The 20,182-nt window shown below is 42.8% G+C and overlaps 1 long non-coding RNA gene across 5 annotated transcripts in view; it reads left to right on the top strand.

Moving 5' to 3' along the window:
- LOC309349108 overlaps positions 1-17,229 on the top strand; it is a 77,311-nt gene extending 60,082 nt beyond the window's left edge. For 4 of the 5 annotated variants that reach the window (XR_014159716.1, XR_014159717.1, XR_014159718.1 and 1 more), the window contains one exon: positions 9,694-9,960. This is a non-coding gene — a long non-coding RNA (uncharacterized lncRNA). Of the gene's footprint in view, positions 1-9,693; positions 9,961-17,095 lie in introns of those variants that run through there. The other variant, XR_014159715.1, reaches the window with a different exon arrangement.
- The last annotated feature ends 2,953 nt before the right edge of the window (positions 17,230-20,182 follow it).

Below are 20,182 nucleotides of genomic sequence, written 5' to 3'. Positions count from 1 at the left end.
CAAGCAATTTATCCTCAACTAATCCAGAGGCCTCAAAGCTCAAATACAGTAGGATAAAACTCTTAGATAAAACTCATTTTTTGATAAAAATGAACAGCTTGTCTTATTTTAAAAGTGACCATATGGAACAATCCACAAATAACTTGCTGGAGTGGGGGGGGGGGACGGTTACTACTTCCCAGTCTGAAAGTGTGGTTTTTAGAAAGTACACTACTGGTCTGTGTAGTAAAACCATAGACTGTTAGGTAACTACTGTTTGATTTTTGATTTTTTTATTACCTTTTTATACCACCTTATCTTCTAAGGACCTCAAGGTGGTGTGCATGGCTCCTCTCTCAATTTCATCCCCACCACAACCCTGTGAGGCACATACTAGGTTTTCCCATAACTCCTGACTTTTTTTCTTGGCACCAAACTGTATTTGCCAGGTTCTGCCTTGACTCTGTATTCCTGATCCATCCAGGGACTCTGGGTCCCTGGTTCATTCAATTTCTTCAAATTCTGTTCTCGGTTCCCTTAAAAGCCATCACAGATCTTCCTATTCTTCTCTGGTTCTGTCTGGAATAGAGCAGGAGGGTGAGCACTAAGGGCAATTCTATTTGAGATGTCATGAAAAGGCACATTATGCACTGGAATTAGTAAGTGGGCATGGATGTGCAGTTGTATCAGAACCTGATTTATGTTTGTTTGAAAAACCTGTATAAAGTCCCTAACTGCAGGTTTCCCTTTTCTGCAGACCCCAGCCTCTGATATAGGCAACAATCTCAAAAGGTGAAAATGTAATGTAATCTCCCTGACAATTGAAATATTGATCTCCTTGCCCAAAAGAGTGCTAATTAGAATAATACGTTTTGTTACACAAAACCTGCCTGCTAAGATCTGAAGCGTAAGCTGAGCCATCCAGCAGATGCTATGACCATTTGATTCACTGACAAGTGGTTACAGATGTTTTGAGTGCCGTAGAATCAGCAAGAATGAAAGCTGGAGTTCTGGTAACCAGAGAGAGACCAACTGACCTCAGTCTCATTTTTAATCTAAACCTGGAGTGCAACAATGATACCGTGAGTAGGACAGTGGGTCATAAATGATTGAATTTTAGGTTGACCATCTGGGGCTGAGCTCCACCACAAATTTAAAGCACATTGAAAACACATAACTTCTTCCAAAGAATCTTAGGTTTAAACTGTGTTGCAGTTTGTTTTAAGAAGTGCTTGAAAAGGCCTGTAGTTGCTATGTGTGGAAATGTTGAGGATAGTAGGAGAGGATATATTGATTTAATATTATCCTTCTTCACTCATGCTAGCGAGCTGGGAACAGAGTACATTCCCCTGTATATTGCAGGAAATTAGTTGGTAGATTTGTTAGAATCTCCTAATTTAAGCAATCCAGTCTGGCTTGTCCAGATTGGATTTGTTCCTGGTAAATCCCCTTTGTTCCTTCTTAAAAACAACAACAACAAAGACACAACTGTCTTCTTTTAAAAGTAATAAGATGTTTACTTACATTCAGTCCACAGTATGATCCTGAAGGCAGGCTTTAGCTTGTAGTTACAGAAGAAAGTGTGGATTCATCCCATATGGGGACTGAGCCCATGTGCTGCTGGCTGAGAGCCAGCAGACAGCAAAAGAACATCAAGATGGAATAAGGCAAAGAAGGAGTGAGAGGAAGAGGGCAGCGTGCCAGGGTCACTCCCACCTACTTGGTCACATGCAGGGGGAGCGTGCTCCAGACCAAGTGTGACAGGAAGTCCTCCTGGCTGGAGTAACAATCCCCTGCGTGTCTACTCTGGGCAAACAGGAAATGTTGTACTTGACTGCTTATGTTACATCCCACACTATGGAAATATCAAGGAAGAAAGTGGCTGAAATATTTTCAGTGGGGATAGGTCCATCAGTTTAAGGGCTAATCCAGCAATCATAATCAAGTGGTGGACTGGGAATAATTGCTGAATAGATTTGATTCAAAACCTATGGAAGTTGAATAACAAGCAAGGATGTAATGTGGCATCAGGTGTAAAGTTCTAAATGATGTGGCCTCGTTACCTGAAATATTGCCTCCTCTGGGGCTTGAGATCTTCACCAGAGATCATTAACCAGGTTCTCCCACTTAAAGAAATAAAGTGAGTGGTTGCTAAGAAAACGGTACTTTTTAGTGATGGTGTCTCAGTTAGAAAATGACTACCCCAACAAGACTCACCTGGTGCTTACATTAAGCTCTTTTCATACCAGCTGATGAGCTTTTATTCTCCAAGCATTATGTTCTTGTCCTTATTTCTACTGGGTTTAAGATGCTGTTATACCACTTGTGTCGGTTTTTAGGCAGGAAAGTGATTGGTTTTCTTTCCAAATGTTTTCAATGTTTTAATGAATGTTTTAAGATTTTAAGTGTACACTGTTCAAACTTAGCGTGAACCTCCCAAAGGATGTTGTTGATTGGACAGTCAACCACTGTTCTGAATAAAAAATTAACAACTTGGCAAAAAAAATTAAAAATGCAGAGCTAAAATGAAGGTTAAAGAAAGATGAGCCAGAGAAATGGGAATAGAATATGGAAGAGGGAAAGTGCAAGCACAAAATTAGAAGCTTGGGTCTTTGTCAATTTAAACTCAAACTACTACATGCTAATGCTTTATAGGGGAAGGGGGGAATATACCGCTTTATTTGAGGGAGGCAAGTGATACTAGGGGTTTAGAAGAGCATGAAGGGACATAGGTTTACCTATATTCTCAACCATCCAGAGAAGCAACAGTTGCCCAGAAAAGGCAACAATGGAGGATATGGAGGGTTGACGAAGCCTGAGTCTAAGTGTCCGTTGTATGGAAAAACATCAAGGTGACTTGTAAAGTAGTCTAAGCTCAAAGGCTGAGGTGTCTATTGGAGCTGTTAGATTGTAAGGCCTGGAAAGTGTCAGTCTGAGATTCTGGCCGTGCCCAGGAACATAGGAAACTACATTATGCTGAGTCTGACTACTGGTTCATGGAATTCACTGTTGTCTACACTGGTTGGCAGTGGCTCTCTAAGGTTTTAGACAGGGTTTTGGCATCTGCATCTGGATTTCCCCCTAATTTGAAAAGGAAAATAATTAATTTAGCTGGCTTGAAGTGTTTACCCTAATTATGGGCATGAATGCAATGTTTTAGGCACAAGTATGAGACGATGTGGTACTTGACTGTCAGTCTCTATGGTGACTGTAATGTTGAGTGACTTACCAATGACAAGATGTTTTGATGGGTGGAAAGTCATGGCATGAATCCCAGAAAAAGGAATGACATATAAGGGTGAAGACAGACAGCTAGACATTCTAAAGTTTGGTGGAAGTGGGTTGAATATCCATCTGCAGCATTCTGAAAGCTTTGGTTTTAGAGTACATAATGTGTTTTCAAACAACTTACTTCTGCAGAGGGCAGCGTTGGCCCGCTTAAATGGCCGGGGAGCAGACCAAAGTGAAGACTGCTGGTGCACGGTCTGCTCCCAGGCCCTGCCCCACCCCAGGCCACCATGGATTGGCCAGAATTCAAAACTGGGTCTGGCAAGAACCCAGGATGCTCTTCAGCAGCCATGGGGAGGGGCCAATGGACACAAACAAAATGGCACGACTCCGGGAGGACGGGGGAGTCACTGCATCAGTTCAAGTGGCCATTTTCAAACAACTTACTTCAACTTCATAGAATGGATGTCCATTTTCACCCCAAGAACGTGATGACAAAATCCAATCAAAAGTGACATTTTAATGATGGGTAATGCTATGTGCGGCCATTGAGCTCTCCATTCTCATTGATTTGTTAATGGAAAATTGCTTGGCCCCAAAGTTATAGACCTAGAGGGGGAAAGCAACTGTTTCTTCCTGCCTTAAAATCACCAACACTTTCCATATTTCAATGTACAGGTGACAAATATGAAGAAGAAACAATAACAAGTGCTAGAGCTTATAGAGAGAAGTAAAGCAAACAGGATCTATATCCAATGAGTACCTTGAGTCCACAGGAAAGGTCAAAGCAGAGTTCCATGGAGATTCAAAGTATTATTTAGATATGACATGCTCCCCGAATGTTAAATGTTGGTTTCAAAAGGAATTTGTCATTCCTGTTTGTTTTTTTAATTATGATTCTCAGAAGCAGATGTTTGGCATTCATCATTATATCATGGATTATGCTGTTAGTTCCTTTTTTTATTCCTTATCATTTGACAGTTGCTAACTTCTCAGTTAACTCAAGTGACATCTGCTGTTACCACTTTTGCTGGAAAATAATACAACTGTTGTGAGCGCAACACAGCCAGTCCATTTCAGTGAAAAACAATTCACCTGATCAAAGGATTTGGCATCAAGTTTAAGAGAGTTGGTTTAGAATTGTATTGGTCTGACCCATCAAGACTCATTGGCTGCAAACTCACATTCTTTTCAGTGAGACTTGCCAATAAATATCAGTGAGTAGCAGCGTTGACAGATCATTTTCAGGAGACACTGGACTGTCGGGGTTGACCTGATGAACGCCCAAGTAAAAGTCCCCCAAAGAACCAGGAGAACAGAGGCAGCTGTGAGGGTTGGATGTAATGGGTCAGAAAAGGGGAAGTGTGACGGAGCAGACTGGCAGAAATTCTCCCATAATTTAATTTTGGGTAGTTTTATTGCTTGGAATTTGAAACACAAGCTGTTAGCTTGGTCACAAAATGTTTTGCATGAAATATGGCTGATGCTTTTAAAATGGCGAGCTGCTGTTAGCTACAATAAAAACAAACAGGACCGATGTGTTGGTTGCTTTCATTTTGTTTTTGCAACACGGTTTGGCTCAGAAAAGTAGCAGTTGCAACTGTTTCATATTGTCATGACCACCTTTAAGATTCAGTGGTGTGGTGTGTGTTTTTTTAACAAAACCTGGGGTTTTATTCAGCATAGTGCTAAAGTGAATATTCCATCAGTGCAACAATTTCTCCTTGTGCAGTGGAACATTTCCCCCCTCTCTTCCCCCTACATGCCTCATAAATCTGTTCTGGGTTTTCTTCCTCCAGATCAAATTTGGGGATAGAGGAGGAAAGCAGGAAAATCCCATTACACCAGTGCTCATCCTTAGTTGAAGACCACCCATAATGTCTAGAGGAACCTTCCCCACTGTTTTGCCCCCCCAGATGCTGTTGAATACAACTTTCATCATCCTTGATTATTAGCCATGGTGGCTGGCTCTGATAGGAATTGTAGCCCATACAAGTAGAAAACACCAGAATGATGGAGGCTTGTCTAGAGTTTGATAAATATGGACATATCAGGTTCAAAACCTGATTAGCCTTCAATCTCTCCAAGTGACCATAGTCAATTCAACCACTCTCAGACCAATTTATTGCAGCTGTCAGTTGGAGTGTAGATCCAAGATCAGTTAACATTAATGTTTCCGTACGATGAGATGTGTAAGATACACGCAGAGAATAACTCTAAAATTCACAGTTCAGCAATATCTTTATTGGACGAATCAACATGTAGGAACTGGCAGCAAGGTCTATCATCTGTTCCTTCTCCCTCCCCTGATGAGTCCAGCCACTTCTAGCTGTAAGATGGCAATGATTCAAAGTGGGGAGTATCTTTTGAGAGACAAGAACCTTGCTCTGATGGAGATGGGCCCCTGAAAGTGTGACAATAAGACATTTTCAAGTTGGAGGAAGTAATGCACAATTCCAGGCACACTGAAGCGAACTGTGGTGATGAGTTAAGTTTATTTTAGTGCATGATAACTGGACTTTCCACGAGAATAGATAAGTGGAAATACAAGCTGAGCAATGGAGATAATTAATGGTGATAATGTTTACCCTTCCTTTCATGAAAATGGAGTTGCTACTACAAAACTACACCAAGAGAGAAACGCTTGCTGATTTTGCTGTCTTCATTAGTCGCATGCAAACTGTCTCTTATATTCCGTATAAAATGAAATCTGTATGTTAATGGGCACAGTTTTTCACTCCCTCCCCTTAACTCGAAATGCATGGCAAAAAAAGCCAGCTACATCTCAAGAAATTATTTTCAGGATAATGGCATTATGCTCAGAGGGTGAAAAAAAGCCACCAGTGGTATATGAGCGCCCAGAGAAATGGTATGAATAATTTAGGGATCAATTAGCTCCTCATCTGTTAGGAACTTTCCTAATTCTTCACTGACAGCATGTTTCTTCATTGCAGACAGCAATAATTTCTATATTATTTATGAAAGACAACATGCAGCCTTGGCTTTCATCACATGGGCTGGCCTCATTAATCAGCTCTGACGATATGATGTAGTTAAAAGGCTTGGCAGCTCAAACTAATGAAATTTTATATAAGTTAATTTACCCAGATTGGACTGTATGTGTTTGTGAGTATCGATTCATATGTGTAACATTTATGCTTGACTTACGAAAACTGTCTCTTGCTGTAATTGGCATCTACCAATTGGAGGATGAGTCAGCATACACTGGGCAAAGCCTCAGACTTGGCTCCCGTTTTCCAGTTTGGGCCCTGGAAAAACACTATCCCTTGGCTCCTCTAGGACAAAATGGTTCCCTTCATCTGCATGAAAGAAGCAGCAGTTCCTGGAGCAACTGAGTCAGCAGAGGGGGAAGGTATTAAACAGCAAAGAAGCTTTGTACAAGAACTTTATTTTTAGGGCAGCGATAATATAAGTGAGACTTGCATCCCTTCCATAAGCACAGCTCCTCTATTATCCCTGTTGAGGGGGAACAATCCTTATAACTATGTTTCCTTGCTTTCCCCACTGCTGAATCAACAGCAAAAAGGAAGTCTTGCATCTTCCATGCTTGAAGCAGAATGATTCTTCTAAGGGGGACCATTGCTATCAGAATAATAGAAGGGTTGGAAAAGATTCCAAGGATCATCTAGTCCAATCCCATGCAATTCAGGAAACTTTTGCCAGAAAGGAACTTTAGTAAGGGATCTCGTGGCAAAGATCTTCGCCTCTGCCATGTTTGGGTGTTGTTGTTGTTTTGAAAAGGTAGTTGTTGTGGTGCAGGTCTATGCCTCAACAACTACAGGAAGGTATAAGGTGAATATGCCCATTGAGCATAGATGCTTGCTAACTTGTAGCCCGATCCTGAGACTTAAAGTAAAAGTCATCACATCACAATGAAATGATTTTATGCTGGAGAGTGTTGAGGTACACCTGTGTCAGATATGCCAGTGCATGACACTCTAATCATAAAGTCATGCAAAGTGGACTGGTTTCTCTGGCATCTGGTAGAATCCACTACATAAAGAGCCCTTCTGTACTTCACAGCCAGTACTTGGAGGTGGCATCTGAGGATACTTTGTAGGCTTCTTTTGCAGATGACTACAGTCCTTAGGAATGACTGGAATAAATTTTCCTGTTGAATAATCAGCTACAAGCTCACCATCTGAAAATCATCACCAATGGCTCATCAATAATATCATCATCTTTACAGGAAACCAGTTACCTGTAATTTTGGGTGGTGGGGTTTTTCAGTCCTCTAGCCTGTCTGCCTCTAGCTTCCAGTTATTCCTTATTGAAGATGAACTGCAGAATATTGAATTTTAGTAGAAGCAGGTATTTTGGAACACAATGGTTCATTTGCTATGCAATGTTTCCTCCTGTGACAATTAATTAATTCATTATTTAATTAATTAATATGCTGCTTAATGCTAGATAGGCTTCCAAGCAGTTATCCTGGTTTACCATGGGCTGACCTAGCTGCATGGTACTTACTGATTTTAGATCAAGGATCAGTGTTAGTATGTGAAGTGGAGAACCCATAGCCCTCCAGAGGTTTTTAGACTTCAGCTCCCATCATCCCTGATCATTGACCATCTGGAGGCCCACAAGTTCCCCACTCCTAGTATAAAGTTTAGAGTACATCGGGACCCAATTACTCGAGTAAGAGAAAGCTGCTATATAATCAATGAAGTGATGGCACTTCACAGAGTGAGTTCACACATGCATGTTTATCACTGTGCATCATCAAGTGATAGGTTGCATTTGTGAAACACACTGAACACTGAAGTGTTCTATCATCTGACACCATTGGGTTGTATCCAGCACTGCTGTTCCACTCACACAGTTGACTTGCACAATAGAACTCCCTCTATCTTTCCTTTCCTCTCCTCTGTGTACATCCTCAAAATCTGCTCTAGGGGGCTGGAGGACCCTCCAGAGCAGATTTTTGAGGTTCATGGGAAAAGGAGAGCAAGAGGAAGTCCCACTGGATACAAATTTTTAATCGTGATGACTGTCAAGTGATGAGGCACTCAGATCTGTCTCAAGACATCTTGCTGCCCAAGGTGAAATGCAAGATTGTCCCACCACCACTCTTTCCATAAACAGAAGCCAACTTGATTGGTTGTTGAATCAATACTATAGAATCACAATGAGACAATGCAACGGAGGACAGAAGGTTCACTTAAGGGATACAGTGCAGGTTGTCTGAGGCGGCCACCTCACTCTGCCTTAGATACTTAGGTTTGTTTAAATCATGTTTAAACTATTTAAGAAAACAGATATTATCTTTCTATTCTTCCCATTTGTTACTAATTTTAAGATGTAAATATCAGGCATTCCCATCCAAGGGCTGGCAAATACTTGAGGCAGCAGGTGGTCAGATAATGTAGCAGCACAAAGTGATAATTTTATACGTAGCCACCTGTCTCACCACACGAGGAGCCCAGACTGAGAAGGAGCACATTTGCAGAGACTGGCCTGAGTCTGCCTCCCTGATGTCACCTGACTCCCATGAGGACTCTGGGGTCAGTATCCAGGTTTCAACTGCCTGAGAAAACTGCTTTGAAGACTAATGACGAAAGACTGAATGTCACATGAATTCATGCATGCATAAATGTCTTCAGTCATGTTTGCGGTAAGTGACAGTGTTTTTCTTCTGTGGTGGTGATTATGCAAACTTAAATTCTATGACTGTTCACTGAGAGACACAATAAGTACTGCTTTTATTTGCTGTGATTAGCATTGTCAGATTGCAACTTGGAGAACATGCATTTATCTTTCAGTGAAGGAAGATGTGGTGGCAGGGCACATTATTTGGCTGAAGAACCACATTGAAAAATTGGAGGATTGCAGTATTTGAAAGCTGGCTATCATTTGTTTGCTTACTGTTTTAGAAATTGGGAAAATTCACATTTAAATGTGAACTCAGTTTAAAAAATCCCCATCCTTCCCCATGACCCCTTTGTTTACTGTCTTTCTGTTGTCTGAATGACTGCAAACATATAGCAATGCTAACTACTACAAGAAGGGAAGAAGGACAGATAGCAACAGCCATGGCTCCCTTTATTGCCTTTCCTTTATTGGTCCATGTAAAAGTAAATGTACATTCTCCCACGTCCAACCTGGCAAAGCCTATCACACTTTGGGTAGAAGTCAATATTGTGCTCCTCAAATCATTCCATCTGCACAAATATTCTGTACACCAGAGCCAATTTTGGGGGCATGGTGGGTGTGCAGGGGGAGGCAAACCCAGTTGTGCAAATGGAGGTCCTTGTGCAGGTCTGCTGTTGATGGGAATCCTGCCCTGAACATGAAAAATGAAAGCCTGAAAATGAATTTATTTCACTCTCTCAAAACGTTCCAAGTAGGAAAACATAAATATTTGTGAGTATTTTCCATTCGAACTTCAACTTCAATAAAAATAAGATAAATCTGTCTCCTGTTATATGAATTTCTAAGTGGTATACCTATGCTATCTTTTTCTAGAATCCATTTTACCAGAATCGTTGGGAGCTAGTAGAAGAACCACCATAAAACTGTTTGTAATGCAGCTACGTGCAAAAGAAAAGAAATGTATGATGCAAAAGAAATTATATCAGCCTCCCCTGAAAAGGCAGGTACATTCTGGACATTGGAATCAATGAAAAGACTTGAGCAATTGCCTGTTGCTCCTCCATTGATAATCCCAGCAATGTTCTATATAGTTTTAAGAGCAAGACTACATTGTACATCACAGTTCATAGTTGCAAGGTTACATCTTCCGCAGATTCTCATTGGTTAAGTTGATTTATCAATTTTATTGTTTGCTCTAGCATTATATTTCATTTACTTGTGCTTTCTAAAGCAGTTTGTTACACCTTCGGTCAGCAGTTTTCTATTAAAGTGCTTTAAAGATAAATTCAACGAAGGACATAAAAAAAGGAACCTTTTTCCTACACCTGTTCCATATTACAAAGTAGACTTCTAGTTTGCACCAGGAATGTTAACCACAATGATCCTAATTTTACAGCTGATTATCCACAAAGTATTTATATTAAAATATGGATTAATCACACAAAAGAAGAGAATATTGTGTAAAATGTTTGTCACAGCTAAAATGAGCCGTTTAGTTTTAATATTTGATTAGTATTTTTCTTTTGATAATGTGCATCCCAGATGTTGGCTCTAGCAACCTATTAAACTAAAAGATTTGAGCATGTCTGTAAAGCGCATTCTCCAATTAAATGAGAGTGCGTGTTGCGGTGTGGGCCACCAGGCCAGCCCTGTGTTGCCGGGCAGGTTTATGGCTATTGCCTGGGGCATTGATTGGATGACCGGGTTGCTGGGGCAAATTGCATGTTGCAAGTTGGTGGGTGGGACCATTAGCCTTTAAATATCGGGGCTCTTTGGTTTTCCTTTCTAATTTGCAGAGTGCTTCGGATCACCCGCCCGCCCGCCCTGTTTTCCGGTTGACCTTGCTTTGCCTGTCATGGGGTCGTCTGTCTTGGTGCAGGGGCCTAGTAGGAATTTTGCCATTTGGCTGATTGGCTGTTGCCATTTGGTTTTTGCCTACTACTTAGCAATTCGTCACAACTTGTAAGGTTGCGGTTAGGCATTGGTTATAAATAGCTGGTGGTGGAGGGGTCAGGATAGGCTGTGCCTGCCCCTCCTATTGTGCTGAAGGGAATTCTGTTAAAGGAATCCTGGGGCTTGCCACGATTTCGTCCAATCCCTGTCGTGGGACCAAGGCCGGCAAGCCTTGGGGAGCTGGTTGGGTGAGCGGCGTGGTCTGACGCTCAACTGATTCCCAACATTGACTTTCCCTTCTACTGGCTTCCGATCAGAGCTCGGAATGTCAGTTCTGTCCCTGGCGGGGGGACAGATAGTTATAACCAATGTCTAAACAACCACTCACAGATTTTGTATTTTAATAAAGCTGTGGCCAAAATAGTGCCCAAAAACCAAAACTAAAATTACGTGTGATGTGATGTGTGAAATTATTTGAGGGGTGGTCTGGGGACCTACACACGCAAACTACCATTATATGAAGCTATTATTTATGCTATTGTTTTCCCACAATTCTTTTGGGGGCAGTTTTGACAGCTAAATTAATATAAAACTCATACATTTGTTTTGTGGTTAATATCCCCCTTATTACCAGCACTGCTTCATTTCTTCTCCTAACTTTAGCCTACCCATAACTTGACTTGTCTGATGTTTGGATAGCGTGGAATTTAGAAGAGCATTTATTACCTTCTTATAATAACAGCTCTGGAGATTATGAGGAGAGGTCTATATCTGGGAGGGGCTCCTAACAAAGGGGTTGCTAACATTAGATCTACCTCAGGATTGCATGTTTTCTATGTAAGCAGTCTTGGCCTGTTCATCTAGGACTATTGATTCCCCATTTGTTATAGGGGCTGCCACAGGAACTTTGCTCTTCTGCTGAGAGGAGCTTTCATCAGGGCTGAAGTCCAAGACCCAGAGCAGCCTGATGCAGAAAGAAAATGCTTTAATTTCCCTTTGGCCCAGTATACCTGAAGGAGCGTCTACATCCCCATCGTTCAGCCCAGACACTGAGGTCCAGCTCCGAGGGCCTTCTGGCAGTCCCCTCACTGTGAGAAGTGAAGTTACAGGGAACCAGGCAGAGGGCCTTCTCAGTAGTGGCGCCTGCCCTGTGGAACACCCTCCCACCAGATGTCAAGGACATAAACAACTACCTGACTTTTAGAAGACATCTGAAGGCAGCCCTGTTTGTTGGAAGCCGCCCAGAGTGGCTGGGGAAACCCAGCCATATGGGTGAGGTAAAAATAATAAATTATCCTCCTCCTCCTCCTCCTCCTCCTTCTTCTGGATTAAGATGGCATCTATTTCTTTAGCTGCAAAGATGAAGCTCCTCTATTTTTGAATTAAATATTCATCGTTTACTGTGATGGGTCTGCACATGCTTACCCAATAATTCATGAAAAATAGGTGACTCCTTTTTGCACTGGTACATCAGCAACATAGTGAAGGATATTATCCTTCCCATCAGGAGCTGCCTTGATGACTTTGGGGATTTCAGCAGATGCTACTTGAGGTAGCTGTTCCATTTCACAGTCACTTGTAGGAGTCTCCCAGGCCCATCACGCAAGATTTTACAGACAAGTCCTGATGAAAGGTGACTAAGGAGATTAGACATGTACATCTTCAGAGACACATCTTGGGTTTATGGCTAAATGAATAGTTTAAAAGAAAATTTGCAAACATTAATCCTGCCAGACTCTATTTATTCACTGTGGAGTCAAAGGCTTACTGTAAGGGAAATTAAGTGAGACAGAAAGAGGGGCTGATATCAGGCACTGAAAGGGCAAGAAGAGGAATGGCTTTGTTCTATGGGGTCTACATGGTCCAACTAACATGGTAATTTTGTTTTTTATTCATTTGATATTGTATATACCCCACCTTTCCTCTAAACTGGAGCACATGGTGGCTCACATAAGAAAGCATGAAACAGCCATCTCCCTGAAGCAAGTCCCACTGATTCCAGTGGCGTAGCGTGGGTTGTCAGCACCCGGGGCAAGGCAAGTAATTTGCACCCCCTAACCCGTGGATTTGCGCCCCCTAACCCTAACCCCCAGAGGTTGCGCCCGGTGCGGCCGGCCCCCCCTGCACCCCCCACGCTACGCCACTGACTGATTCCAACAGGAGCAATTGTATCCCCCACTTTCTATTCAGCCAATCCAACAGAATATTAAAATACAATAACCTATTAAACATTAAAAGCTTCCCTAAACAAGGCAGCCTTCAGATGTCTTCTAAAAGTCTGGTAGTTGTTTTTCTCTTTGACATCTGGTGGGAGGGCGTTCCACAGGGCAGGTACCACTACCAAGAAGGCCCTCTGCTTGGTTCCCTGTAACTTGGCTTCTCGCAGCGAGGAAACCGCCAGAAGGCCCTCAGCACTGGACCTCAGTGTCCGGGCAGAACGCTGGGGGTGGAGACACTCCTTCAGGTATACTGGACCGAGGCCGTTTAGGGCTTTAAAGGTCAGCACCAACACTTTGAATTGTGTTTGGAAACGTACTGGGAGCCAGTGTAGGTCTTTCAAGACGGCACATAAAAGATTAGCTGTGCTCATCTGGTGTTCCTTTCTCTTATCAACCTCCACCTAGTGGCGGAGGAAGCTGCTCGGGTGCCTGGGGCGGTGTGCCCAGAGGCGGGGCGAGCAACCCATATGGGTGGGGTGCACCGTGGGGCCTCTGGAGTCTGCCTGCCTCCTCCCACTCAGCCACCCTACAGCTGGGGGGGGAGGCAATGGGCGGACCATGGAGAGACGCATGACTCGGGCATGCTGCAAGTCCCACAGTGAGCGCTGCCCGGCATTTTGTCACAACACAACCCTCAGTGGTGACACCTGGGGTGAACCACACCCACCGCACCCCTCCTCCTCTGCTCCTGCCTCCACCAGTACAAATACTACAGTACATTGAATGGGCTTCATTGTTGTATTCAGAGAACAGAGTTTGTGGAACAAGACTTGGGGTTTTCCCTACCCAGCAGTGGCAGTTAACAGGAAAATAGGTGAGGGGGTTGAGAAAAGAACCATGGATGATAAAGAACCACGGCACTAAGTGAAGCCTATGAATGAGGGAGTATTGCAAAGTGACAATTGCTCCTATAAGATTCAGAAAGCTGCTCCCGTCTGATCAGAAACTTGCTGACTGTAGTGTTCTACCAAACAAAATTGACGGTTTCGATTTACAATTTACATGGCTGCCCGTGATTCACAAGTGTCATCCCCGGAGCTTCAAGCAACTATATATTAATAATCTTCCTATGCTATATTTTAGTATTTTATTCTATACAGCTGAATGCAGTGGATAAATGACCTCCTGTTCTAAAGAATAATGTAACACAATGAAATAGTGTTGATTCCCTTTTAATCAATTGAGTGATGTCTTTGACGCATCTCAGTTGGTATCTGCTGAGTTTGACAGTAGCGGGGCAGCATAATAAAGCCATATGCTTAGGTATTGAATATTTTATACCCAGAAGCCTGCAGATATATTTTCCTCATGTTACCAAACTTACAGGCGCCTGTTTAGTGTCTTGTCAGGGCACAGAACTGAGGGGGGGGCGAGCATTTCCTTAATTTTTTGCCTTCAGTTTCTGTTTGTCTAATAAACCATCACTCTAACTTATTTTTGGAATATAATTTTAGCTATAGGAAAGGGTAATGTGATTCCACCCCTTCGGTGTAGTGCCATATGCAGAGAAATCAAATCAGGGGTATCTGGCAATGACAAACATGCTTGGAAAAGACACTTGGAAAAGACACTTGACAAAAAAACTATATCTACACATGGCAGTTTTCCTGCACAAGTTCCGAAAAATGGAATGTGGGCATATGTGTGAAAATCACTTGAATGCTCCTGTCTTTTTGCATGTATACCTGCTTACCCCACTCAAAAGCTTGATCCAGCAAAGATAGTAGATTACAAGTCTTTGCTTGGGCTCCAGCATATGTAGATGGATGAACACATTTAACGTGTAAGCAAGAATGACATCTTTAACTCTTGATAGAACAACTCTCTTGTGTAAATTGGCTTTATGTGTCTTGCAGAAAGATAAAGCATGCACTGGTTCTCAAGGTTGAACTATGGCCGCTTTCACACAATACATTTAAAGACTATGATATCAACTTAAGCAGTCATGGTTTCGCCAAAAGAATCTTTGAAGCTAGTCATTACAGGCAACGAGAGTTGTTAGAAGACCCCCCCCCATCCCCCTCACAGAGCTATAATTTGCAGAGTTCCTTGGGAAGAGGGATTGATAAACCATTCTGGAAATCGTAATTCTGCAAAAGGAATGGGGAGTCTCCTAACAACTCTCAGCACTCTTAAAAAGCTACAACTCCCAGAATCCTTTGGGGGAAGTCACAACTATTCAAAGGGTATCGTAGTGCTTTAAATGTGTGATGTGAAAGGTTCCCATCGCTCTACGTTTCAATCCCCACCATCACCTTTATTTCTGGTACCTTTAGAACAGGGGTCAGCAGACTTTTTCAGCAGGGGGCTGGTCCACTGTCCCTCAGACCTTGTGGGGGGTGCGGACTATATTTTTTTTGGGGGGGGTGAATGAATTCCTATGCCCCACAAATAACCCAGAGATGCATTTTAAATAAAAGCACACATTCTACTCATGTAAAAACACCACACAGGCCCCACAAATAACCCACAGATGCACATTCTATTCATTTAAAAACACACAGGCTTGATTTAGAAGGTGATTGGGCTGGATCCGCCCCCCGAGCCTTAGTTTACCTACCCATGCTTTAGAATGACTGTTTTCTTTTTTTAACACAGTCTGAATGTACAGTGCAATTCTGTACATGCCTACTCTAAAGTAAACTGCACTTAGTTCAACAGGACTAACCTGGAGATATGACTGTGCAGGATTGCAGTTTAAATTACTAAACACTGGTTTGGCACACTGAAGGCAATCCTGAAAAAATCATGAGTGATTGCTTGCATATAATCTGAGCATCTAAGATCATCATGGGACTGAAACTGCCTTGGTCGCGCTGGTTGATGATCTCCGGCGAGCTAGGGACAAAGGTGAGAGTTGTTTCCTAGTTCTGCTGGATCTCTCAGCGGCCTTTGATACAATCAACCATAACATCCTTCTGGACCGTCTAGAGGGGCTGGGAGCTGGGGGCACTGTTATACAGTGGTTTCGCTCCTTCCTCCTGGGCCGTGTTCAGAAAGTGGTGGTGGGGGATGAGCGTTCAGACCCCTGGGCCCTCACTTGTGGGGTGCCTCAGGGTTCCGTCCTCTCCCCCATGCTTTTTAACATCTATATGAAGCCGCTGGGAGAGATCATCAGGGGGTTTGGACTGGGTGTCCATCAATATGCAGATGATACCCAGCTCTACCTCTCTTTCAAATCAGAACCAGTGAAGGCGGTGAAGGTCCTGTGTGAGTGCCTGGAGGTGGATGGAGGATGGATGGCGGCTAATGGATTGAGGTTGAATCCTGACAAGACAGAAGTACTGTTTTTGGGGGACAGGGGGCGGGCTGGTGTGGAGGACTCCCTGGTCCTGAATAGGGTAACTGTGCCCCTGAAGGACCAGGTGCGCAGCCTGGGAGTCATTTTGGACTCACAGCTGTCCATGGAGGCGCAGGTCAATTCTGTATCCAGGGCAGCTGTCTACCAACTCCACCTGGTACGCAGGCTGAGACCCTACCTGCCCGCAGACTGTCTCGCCAGAGTGGTGCATGCTCTGGTTATCTCCCGCTTGGACTACTGCAATGCGCTCTACGTGGGGCTACCTTTGAAGGTGACTCAGAAACTACAACTAATCCAGAATGCGGCAGCTAGACTGGTGACTGGGGGCGGCCGCCGAGACCACATAACACCGGTCTTGAAAGACCTACATTGGCTCCCAGTACGTTTCCGAGCGCAATTCAAAGTGCTGGTGTTGACCTTTAAAGCCCTAAACGGCCTCGGCCCAGTATACCTGAAGGAGCGTCTCCACCGCCATCGTTCTGCCCGGACGCTGAGGTCCAGCGCCGAGGGCCTTCTGGCGGTTCCCTCATTGCGAGAAGCAAAGCTACAGGGAACCAGGCAGAGGGCCTTCTCGGTAGTGGCGCCCGCCCTGTGGAATGCCCTCCCATCAGATGTCAAAGCGATAAATAACTACCTGACATTCAGAAGACATCTTAAGGCAGCCCTGTTCAGGGAAGTTTTTAATCTGTGATATTTTAGTGTATTTTTGGTTTTTCTGGAAGCCGCCCAGAGTGGCTGGGGAAACCCAGCCAGATGGGCGGGGTACAAATAAATTATTATTATTATTATTATTATTATTATTATTATTATTATTATTATCACTGCCTGTGTCTTCAAAAGTTTTCATGTCCGCTTCCTACAGATTTCCGCTTCCATACAAGAAGAAGAAAAATGCTGCCAGGAACATAAGTGCAATGCAGTCTGAGTTTCCCAGACACCGGGACAGCTACACATTGCTAATCTATACGAAATTGGTGCTGAATGAAAACTCTTGCCACAATTCATGTTCAAATTATTGTAAAATGGATTTTAGTTATTTGGTACTCAGTTTAATTTGAAGCTCATTTGTATGCACTGGTGGGGCTAAATTAAAATGAGGGTCATTTCCCTGTCTCTAGGGGATCATCCAGTGTCAATATCAAGGCACAGGGCTGTGTGCGTTGCCGTTGTGAGTGCTGTAGCATGTTAAGTGGATAATGAGTGGATACTGCTCTCATGTATGGTCAACCTGTCAATTACCATGGATACATTTTTTAAAAAGACAGCAAAGCCACTGGCACAAAGATCTCATCTTTTTGAAGAGGTTTTGTTACTACATAAATCAGATGCTGGCTTCCATCCGCATTAAGCCTCCTTGATGTGATTTCAAAACTGCCAGGAGGACTACAATAGAGGGGGATTAAGCAGGCTATCATCTCCCATCAATCCAAATGTTAACATCTGGGATCGCAGCGTGTCATTTTATTAGGAGATTTTAGATGGCTGCATAGTAAATTAATTTAATAGACCACCAAGGATAATTGCTAGACTCTCTCATTTATTTGACATCAGCTAATCCTGACGACTATTGGTTTTGCGGAGACGCTTCTATATGCTTCTTTACTATCATCACTGTCAGTGCTTTTTTTTAAAAAAAAAAAAAAAACTAGAAGAATTGGAAACCTGGAGCTAGAAAACTAAATTCGCCTCATATATGACCCCCAAGTTTATGGGGCATGTTTGCATTCGGTGGAACACTCATTTTAAGTCATTATAGCCAAGCCAGATTTAGGTTTGATGAGACCCTAAGCTACTGAAAGTAATGGGGCCCTTTATATGTCCAGCTGTCCATTGTCAACAACAAATTGTCGCTGTTTTTTGTGTTCAATATATGCTATATGGTAATTTATGGACCTAATAGGTATCTAAAGCCATTTGCACATAACAAAATATGTATTTTATCAAAGTAATTGTTGAACTGAAACACAATTAAGAAGAAGTATATGGGGGGGCTAGAGAGTGGGGCCCTAAGCTATAGCTTGTTTAGCTTATATGTAAATCCAGCACTGATCACAGCTGCTGCAATGCCTCTTGTTTCTGGAGTCTAGGAACAACAGTTCCCTTCTTTCACTTTCCAGTTACTATGTGAATAGGGGGGCCCCAGCCACCATAACCATATCATCACTGCACTGCCATCCCCTTCTAGAATGCAAAACAGGGCTAATGTGGAATTCATTCTCTGTTGCCCTTCTTGGGGTCTGTCTTGGGTTTGAATGAGATACATGCGCAATAATGTACAGATATATTAAATTAGCCTTGTTCAACCACCATCAAATTTTAAATCGGTATGCCCCTACTGCTATCAGAGTGAGTACTACCGTTTTTTGTGTGTTTTATATTGTTTTTATGCTATGAACCAGCCTGAGATCTAGGGATAAACAGCAGGATGCAAATTTAATAAATAATAACAGTGAGTAGCATCTGGAAAAAAAATCATTGTTAGCTGAGAACATGATCAGAATATGGATGTATCTGACTTGCAATACTTGGAAACATTCCACATTAAGGAGCATCCCCTCGGAGGTTCTTTACATTTTGACTGAGAATATAAAATGAGAGTTTCAGCATGCACGGTCAACATTTTGGAGACCAAATATCCAGAACCTAGCTTGGCTGGGGAGGGGGGTACATTCTGAATATTTATTTTAATGGTTTACCTCTTGCTCTTATAGAAACCCTTATTAACTGCTATCAAATGTTGCCATCCACAAACAGGGCCAAATGAGGGCTGGAGGGAGACCATCTCATCTGACCATGCCCTCCACCTCCTAGCAGTAGAGGCCACTGAAGAGGTGCCACACACCTGGGCTCCTATGCGTGGCGTCACTGGTCCATACTAGGTGGGTGGGAGAGGTGGAAGAGCAAGGCAGCAGGGAGCTCAGCACTATGTGGGCACACTGGCAGGAACGCAGGATTGGGTCCACTGGTACAGTCACACAGTGCAGATTTCTCCACCACCTTGCCCCTCTCTGTCCTGCTAAACACCAGCAATGTTGCAGACACGAGACAACCCAGTGCCTCCACCAGCTCTCCACCAGCTACTACACCCCCCTAAGCATCCATTCTTTGATTCAGGCATCTGCAAAGGAAAAACTATTCTGTGATTGGGGTTTTGATCACATGGAAACCTTTGTGTATACAGCTGTGAACTCAAGGCCTTCATAGTTTCCAAATGTCGGCGTCAACACCTGGAACAAGCTTATTGTATTTCCGAGTATCTTCTCAACAGAAATAAGTAGTCCAAATAGTTTCTTGTATAGGTTTTGTGTGGCTGTTGCTCCTTCCCACTCCAGATCTTAGCCCTTTAAAAAAATTACCACTGTTTTTCTTACAGTTCCAGATTTGGACTACTTAAAACATCTACAAAGAAGTTTGATACAACGCAGTCTCTGTCTTGTAGCATCTGTCTCACTTGGAGATTTTTGACTACATGTCAGTTGATGGTACATATGCAGGCAAAGGCTGAACACATTTCCTCCATGTGAAACAAGTTAAGCTTAAATGAACAGACAGATAAGTGGAACAACCCTTTTGACTACATACAGTTCTCCCCGAGACTGCCTAGGGTTATTACATATCTGTGGATTTAAGATGGGAGAGCAGAATATGGTAGTAATTACATCAATCCTGCCATCTTATATTGCTGTCCTTTTCTATACCATAAATAGCAGCAACTGTAACTTTCATGTGGAACTTTTCATTTCTTGACAGTAGATTCATGTTGCATTTTTGTTGCCAAGAACAAAAAAAAGATGAATCCATAAATAAATATATATAACTTTTTTCATTCTGAAATGTAATTCAGAAGCGATGATAAAATAATTTTAAAACTGTATAAAATCACTGTTAGAGACTATCACAGGGACTTATTGCATAACTTTCCTCTTCAGTCCTTATCAATAATGGCACA

The sequence above is a fragment of the Podarcis erhardii genome, assembly GCF_964252035.2.
Source record: "Podarcis erhardii genome assembly, chromosome: 8".
Classification (NCBI taxonomy): Eukaryota; Metazoa; Chordata; class Lepidosauria; order Squamata; family Lacertidae; genus Podarcis; species Podarcis erhardii.
The sequence above is the reverse complement of the archived record's forward strand: the minus strand, read 5'-3'. Positions and strand labels throughout refer to the sequence as shown.